Genomic DNA, 7,999 nt, shown 5'->3' on the forward strand with positions numbered 1-7,999 from the left:
GGATGAGCTATTTTGCCACCAAGTGCCACCCCATCTCTGGATTTTCATTACCTTTAGTCCCCATCAGGCCACACAACCATTCCTAGATTCCAGCTATTTCTCTGAAAGTCCGATGCCTTCAGTCAATCTAGTACCAATTTATATATTAGTCAGAGTCATTAGTTACAAGCAACAAAACCAACTCCATCTTATTTAAGCGAAAAAAATAATTTATTAACTGTATAAAAGATATTAGGTAGCTCAGAGAATTACAGGAACTAGAACCAGATAGAGAGCCACACATGAAACCAGAACAATGCCTTAAATTAAGCGCAGGGTTTTCTCCAGGAGGACAATGCTGCCACCACTGCCCCTTCCTGCTGCCAAGAGCAAGCTCTGTAGGGTCCCTGCTGCCTCTAGAACTAGGTCTTACTACAAGCCCATTGTCCCTGGAGGGAGTTTTGAGGGTCTCTGAATCCTCACTTCCTTAGCTACAGATTTCTTAGCTTAGTCTGTGATCTGTGTATGGGACCGGCTGAGAAAAGGTCAAATGTCTACACCCTGGTTGTGAGGGAAGTTCAGAAAACAAGTATCTGGTATCTATTAGATGGGGAATTTCCCTACCTTAGAAGTGGTTTCAGATGCCAGATGCCAAAAAAAGAAAAACAAATGTTGACCCTTACTGTCAGGCCAGGGTGCCAAGCGGGAACTGGGAGAGTCACAGGTCCCTGATTCCTCTAGCTTATCCCAGATATCCCCATTTCAGACAGTCCCCCTTTCTTATTCAATGCATTCACTTTAGGGTGTGCACGGAATCTGCCTGCAGCCAGTCTGCAAAGCACATGATTATTCTCCTGCAGCCACGTTGGATTGCCGGCCCCAGGCAGAGGAGGCCTCACCAGAGTTACAAATTGTCATGCTGCTAGTCATGTGCTTGTCCCTCCCTGGAAGCATCTTCCTGGGGTTGCCAAGTGTAGACAATGTGCTCCAATATTTTGCCATGTTCCTACTGAATCCTCTGAAGCTGCAACCACAGGGTAGAGACAAGGGAGGTTGTTCTAAAAGACACCATGCAGTCATTTCCCCGGCTGCTTCAGTCGTCACTTAACAAACAGCTCACTTCCAGACTCGGGATGGAGGGACTCTTACTGGATCCCACCCTCAATATCAACAGGGCCAGTTCCATATTTTAGGTTCTGCCATGTGCACCACTCCATACCTTGTACCGATTTTTAAATTGGGATTCCTTTGCTTGGAAGTGACAGAAATCCAACGTGAACTAGATTAAACATAAAGAAAACTGTATTGGGTAATAAAATCCAATAAGGGGCTGAACAACTAATTTGCAAAAAAGAGCAAGGATGTCTCAGGAATAACTGGAACTAGGGACTTAAATCCTAATAGAATTGTCTTTATCTTTTGCTTCAACTTTTTATTTCTGCTTTCTTTACTGCAGAGCACCTTTCTTCTCTTCATGATGGAGAATATGCTTGCAGACAGTTCCTGTTTTTCATATTTATAGCTTTCACCATTCAAAAAAGAATGGCTTGGGCTAGGCATGATGGTCCACACCTATAATCCCAGGGAACTGGGAGACCAAGGCGGGAGGATCACTTGAGCCCAGAAGTTTGAGACCAGCCTGGACAATATAGCACAACTCTACAGAAAAAAAAAATTTTTTAATTAGCTGGCTGTGGTGGCACATACCTATAGTCCCAGCCACTTGAGAGGCTGAGGTGGGAGGATCCCTTGAACACAGGAAGTCAAGGCTGCAATGAGCTATGATTGCACCACTGAACTTCAGCCTGTGAAGTCTTAAAGACTTCAGTCTTTAAGAAAGACTCTATTTCTTAAAAAGCAAAAACAAAGAAACAAACAAAAAAAACAAAAGAATGACTTGTTTCTAAGTTCAAATAAGAAAAAATGGTAAGGAAAGGTTTCATTGACCCATCTTTGAAAAGGGTCCACACCTAGGCCAATTATGACTGAGGGAAGGATTATGTAAAAGCAGTGGTCCCTGGGGAGCCATCTAGATGGACGTAACAGTTCCCAAGAAGGAAGAATGGTGCTGGATAACCACTCCATAATTGTTCACTATGGCAGCCCATTGGCAGGTTCCTTCCCATGCACAATAACTTGGTGTATTAGTCTGTTCTCACACTGCTGATAAAGACATATCTGAGCCTGGATAATTTATAAAAGAAAAAAAACTTTTTTTTTTTTCTTTTGAGATGGGGTCTGACTCTGTCACCCAGGCTGGAGTGCAGTGCCATGATCTCAGCTCACTGCAACCTCCACCTCCTAGGTTCCAGCGATTCTCCTGCCTCAGGCTCCAGAGTAGCCGGGACTACAGGCAGGGCACCTCCATGCCGGCTAATTTTTGTATATTTAGTAGAGATGGGGTTTCACTACGTTGGCCAAGCTGGTCTGGAACTCCTGACCTCAGGTGATCCACCCGCCTCAGCCTCCCAAAGTGCTGGGATTACAGGCATGAGCCACCGCACCCAGCCAGGAAAGAGGTTTAATGGACTCACAGTTCCACATGGCTAGGGAGTCCTCACAATCATGGCGGAAGGCAAATAAGGGACAAAGTCACATCTCACATTGCGGTAGACAGGAGTGCTTGCGCAGGGGAAACTCCCATTTATAAAACCATCAGATCTCGTGAGACTATTCAAGAGACCTATTCACCACAAGAACAACACAGGAAATACCCGCCCCTGTGATTCAATTACCTCCAATCGGGTCCCTCTACAACACGTGGGAATTATGGGAGCTACAATTCAAGATGAGATTTGGGTGGGGACACAGCCAAACTATGTCACCTGGATAAGCTTGTCAGAGCATGGCAAGGTTGGTAGGGTTAAACTTTTTCTCTTTCCCCTTTTTAAAGGAATCAACAAAACTTCTCTGTACCATTCTCTTACACCAACAACTAAGACATTCTGGAGAGAAATCCCCCCTCTCCCCAGATAAGTTCCCATGTGCCCAACAGACTGGGAAATCCTTAAAGAAAGCATCCCGCCAGCATGGTGGCTCATGCCTATAATCCCAGCACTTTGGGAGGCTGAGGCGGGTGTATCACCTGAGGTCAGGAGTTCAAGACCAGCCTGGGCAACACAGTGAAACCCCGTCTCTACAAAAAATACACAAATTAGCTAGGCACGGTGGCGCGTGCCTATAATTCTGGCTACTCAGGAGGCTGAGGTAGGAGAATCGCTTGAGCCAGGGAGGCAGAGGTTGCAGTGAGCCGAGATTGTACCATTGCACTCCAGCCTAGGTGACAGAGCTAGACTCCATCTCAAAAAAAAAAAAAAAAAAGAAAGAAAGAAAAAGGTAAGAAAGAAAGAAAGCATCCAAGATGAACATATTCCCATGTGTCCAGTGCCTCATGAGGGTCCATCATGGATTGGACACTCAAAAAAATGTTTGTAGAACTGGATTAAGGTCTTTCCTCATTCTTCAGGGATCCCTGATGGCTGGCCATTTGGGGGCCTGGAAAGCCCTGATGCTAGAAGCTGGAAGCTAAGAACAAAAAGGAAGACTGTGTGACCTAAGGTACTGGTAGGGAGAATGGTCAGCAAGTGTTGTCCTCATAACAGAGGGATGAGCAAAAGACTATGGATAAGACTATGGATTCTGATAGAAAGGTCAGGATCATATACAATAGATGTGTTTGCTTCTCATCCTCCCTGGACCAGATAGTCCCAGCAGCGGAGAATAGAGACTTGAAATATGGCTATGAAGTTGGTAGATAGATGGGGGGTAAAAGTTCTTGTCCTTAAGCAGGACCAGACAATGTGTTAACTTTTCACTGATAGAGAAGTTTCATGACTTGGCCGGGTGCAGTGGCTCATGCCTGTAATCCTAGCACTTTGGAAGGCCGAGGTGGGCGGATCACCCAAGGTCAGGAGTTTGAGACCAGCCTGATCAACATGGAGAAACCCCATGGAGAAACCCCATCTCTACTAAAAATACAAAATTAGCTGGGCATGGAGGCGCATGTCTGTAATCCCAGCTACTCGGGAGGCTGAGGCAGAAGAATCGCTTGAACCTGGGAGGCAGAGGTTGCAGTGAGCCGAGATCGCACCATTGCAGCCTGGGCAGCAAGAGCAAAACTCCGTCTCAAAAAAAAAAAAAAGGAGTTTCATGACTTAATAGAAGTTAGATTGAACGTCTGATCAAGCTTGGCTTCTGATCATAATTGAATAACAATGACACTGAAGACATCATTTTGGAGGATACAAAGATGCATTTCGATGGTAGGGAAGAGCTGCTACTCCGTGTGCTCCCCTAGAGGGCTGACAGGAGTGCACTGGAATAAGAAGCCAGCGCGGTGGCCACACTCTGAGCCCAGGACATTCTTGCTCAGAGTTCTGAGGGGAGGCTAAGATCAGTGTTGCTGGCAGAAGTGAGAATAAGGTGGTGGCACCTGGGAATCCCCAGGATACCACTCTCCAAATGAACATTGGCAGAAAGAGTTCTCCAGGACAGGGGTCCTTCCTCATCTGCTTCCACTGCCTGAGCTCACAGACTAAGTTAATGTCATAGCAGGGACCAAAGCAGAAGATCCAGGGCCGTCCCCACTGTATCTGTCCCCAAGAATCCTCTTATGTGCCGTTCCTGCTGTGGGGGACTCCTCCTCTGACACATGCTCATTGGTTTTACTTTTACTCTTTCTATGGGATCCCTCGCTGGGCCTTGGTCTCTTCGTCTGCAAAAATGAAGGCATCAGGCTGGGTAATTCTGCAGGGCCCTGATGCCTTCTGAAATCTTTCAGGTAAAGGTGATGCTGTGGTGCATCGTGTCTGGGTTATATATGCAAGCGTCAGGAGTAACAGATCAGAGGGAGCCTGGCCAGAGTCTGGTGTGGATCTGTCAGTGCCATAGTACTCAGTCACTTGATAAGAGGGAGAAGCGGGGAAGGAACCGCTGGGGGCCATGGATGGAGCTGTGATGGAAGGGCCACTCTTTTTGCAGAGTGAGCACTTAGGGACCAAGAGGTGGAGGAAGACCTGGGCTGTGCTCTACCTGGCCAGTCCCCGTGGCATAGCGTGGCTCCAGTTCTTTGACCATAAGGGGTCGAGCTCTGGGAGCAGCTGAGGGAGCTCGTGCTGCCTGTACTGCAAGGTGATCCATCTGGTGAAGTGTGTGAGTTTGGCCCCCGTGGCTGTGGAGAGCCCCCCTGAGCCCAGCGCCACTGCCTTCCGCCTGGACACTGCACAGCACTAGCACCTGCTGGCTGTTGATGTGCTGTCCAGTGCAGCCTGGATGCAGACACTGCCAAAACCCCTTTCGGAAAGGCAGCTGGATTCTGGAACCTACCAACAACCCACCTGAGCTTTCTGCCCTGGAGATGCTGGAGAACTCCTTGTGCAGCCACACCTGGGATGGATCCCAATTCTGGGTAACGGTGCAGAGGACTGAGGCGGCTGAGCACTGTGGCCTGCATGCCTCTATTTGCTGAGGGTTGGAGGCTGAGAGGGTGACTCTCCTGACCATGGGGGCCCAGAGTCAGATACTGGAGCTGTCCTGTCCTGGCCCTACACTCTGTTGCATTGCTATGGCCGGGACAAGGTCATGTTCTCTTTTGAGGCCAGCGCCACTGCCTCCTGGGCCCTGGAACCTTCACCTTCCAGACAGCACAGGGAAATGACATCTTCCAGGCAGGTGAGACTGCCATCCACTGGCAGAAGACCCAGGGAAAGGCCAGACAGGGTGAGAATGTTCTCAGAGCTGACTCCCAAGAAGGGGAGGTGGCAAAGGGGAAATTCCCTTCCCTACCTGGCCCCCAAGGGCTTCTTGACAGCCCCCCAGCCCTGTATGCTGAGCCCTTAGACTCCCTGTGCATCGCTTCAGGCCCATCCCAGCACTCCCTATACTCAGACTTCTTGGACAGCACCCTTGCTCGGGCAGGAGAGGGAGTACAATGGAAGAAACCTCTCTATTGGGACTTGTACGGACATGAGCAGCAGCAGTTGCTGAAGGCCAAGCTGATGGACTCCAAACAGGATCCCATCTATGTTGAACCTGAGGGCCTGGTCCCAGCCCTTCCCCAGAGCCTTTATGATCTGCCTTAGGAGCCCAAGGATGTGTGGGGATGCCAAGCTCAGGTGAAGTAGGAGAGCTATGAGCTCCCCTACAACCCTGCCTGATGACTATGCTGTGCCACCCACCCAGAGCACAAAGACCCTCCCTGCTCCCAAGTCCCAGGGCCCAGCCTTCCCTGAACCTAGTACTGCAACTGGCAGTAGCAGCAAAAGCCACAACTCAGCTCTGTACAGCCAGGTCCTGGAGAGTGGGGCTTCAGGGAGCTGGGACTGTGGGCTCTCTAGAGTAGGGACTGACAGGACTGGGGTCAAGTCAGAGGTCCCTACCTGAGAAGGAGGGCAAGGCTGAAGTTGCTGAGGAGGACCATGGGGAGGTGGCACTAGGGATCAGAGAAAATGGTTAGAACCAGCAGAAGCCAGAGGGTGGGAGGGGCCATGCCATGTGAGACCAGGGGACCAGAGGGATGGGGGAGTCAAGGGAAGGACAGTCAATCCCAGGAAGTCCTAAGAAGTGGGGCAGATGGCATGGCTGAGGGATGGACTCTGCATCCCCCTGAAGCCATCCCTTCCCCACTTCCCCAAAGGAAGGGACAGCTGCGGGACCAGGTCTGTGGAAGGTGGTGCATGGTCAGAGTGGGTACAGTTTGAGGGGCCTGTGTGGAGGCCTCAGAGAGATGTTAGACTGTGCCTAGATCCTTACCCCTGCATTATTCTTTGCCAGAGATATATTTAAAAATTTTTAAATTCCTATTAAAGTCAGCTTGGGTTTAAAAATAAAAATTTAAAAAAAAATTTAAAAAGAGGGAGAAGGGGTTGTCGTGGTGGTGGTGGTTAAATAACTGATTTATTTAATGTGCCAGGCACTATTCCAACACTTTATGTACTTTAATTCATCTAATCATAAAATAAACTAATTTAAACTGGGCATGGTGGCCTATGCCTGTAGTCCTAGCTACTGGAGAGACTGAGGCAGGAGGATCACTTGAGCCCAGAAGTTCGAGGATGCAGTGATCATGCCACTGCAATCCTGGGCAACAAAGAGACATCCTGTCTCTTAAAAACAAACAAAAACTAGTTTACAGATGAGAAAACTGAGGCACAGAGAGGTTGAATAACTTACCCTAAGTCACACAGCTCATCAATGGTGGAACCAGAGTTGGAACCCAGCAACCAGGCTCCAGAATTTGTCATCATTCTTGGAAGTGAAGCTGTCCTGCTCTGCAAGGAGGCTTCGCAGCAAGATTGCAGTGACAATGCTTCATGCCAGAGCATTTTTAGCTCCCCCAGGAGTACACACATTTTGGGGGTGGAGGCCTTAGTCAGGATGAGCTCCCCATATCAGACTCTCAACCACCAGTCGCTCTGGTATGAGGCCCTTGCAGAGTCCTTCCCACTCTGCCTGTCTCCTTCTTCTCTGATGGTGAGTTCTCAGGAAGCCCCTTTGCCTACCCCTATCTCACACACACACACACGCACACACGCACACACGCACACACGTGCACATGTGTGTAGGCTGGCTTCTAAAGTTCCCTCACCTCTGCCATCTGAAAGACCTGTCTATATAGGTCTGAACCCAATAGCAGACATGGTTTAAAACACTTCCTTGGAATGCTTCTCAGCTCCTATGCCGATCAGCAGATGCAAACGGATGCCTGCAGGGACAGAAACCCCAACTCCACATCCTGAGGCCTGGAAAGGCCAGTTCCTGCCCAGCTGACCCTGTAGCATTTTACAATAAAGCTTCTAATCACCACTACCGTTTGTTTGATTACCTATAAATGTGTTAAGTCTTTAAAAATTGTATTGATCAGAACTATTGGTAGCAAGTGTCAGAAGCCCAACCAAAAGTAGTTTAGATAGAAGGGAATTTATTGAGTCAAGGACCAAACTGTAGAAACGACAGGGCTTAAGCCGGGCATGGTGGCTCATGCTTGTAATCCCAGCACTTTGGGAGGCTGAGATGGGTAGAC

The 7,999-nt window shown here is 48.8% G+C and overlaps 1 pseudogene; it reads left to right on the top strand.

Moving 5' to 3' along the window:
• The first annotated feature begins 4,920 nt into the window (after positions 1 to 4,920).
• On the top strand, positions 4,921 to 6,448 carry LOC105549231 (annotated as a pseudogene).
• The last annotated feature ends 1,551 nt before the right edge of the window (positions 6,449 to 7,999 follow it).

This window comes from Mandrillus leucophaeus, unplaced genomic scaffold, assembly GCF_000951045.1.
Source record: "Mandrillus leucophaeus isolate KB7577 unplaced genomic scaffold, Mleu.le_1.0 Scaffold432, whole genome shotgun sequence".
In the NCBI taxonomy this organism is placed as follows: domain Eukaryota; kingdom Metazoa; phylum Chordata; class Mammalia; order Primates; family Cercopithecidae; genus Mandrillus; species Mandrillus leucophaeus.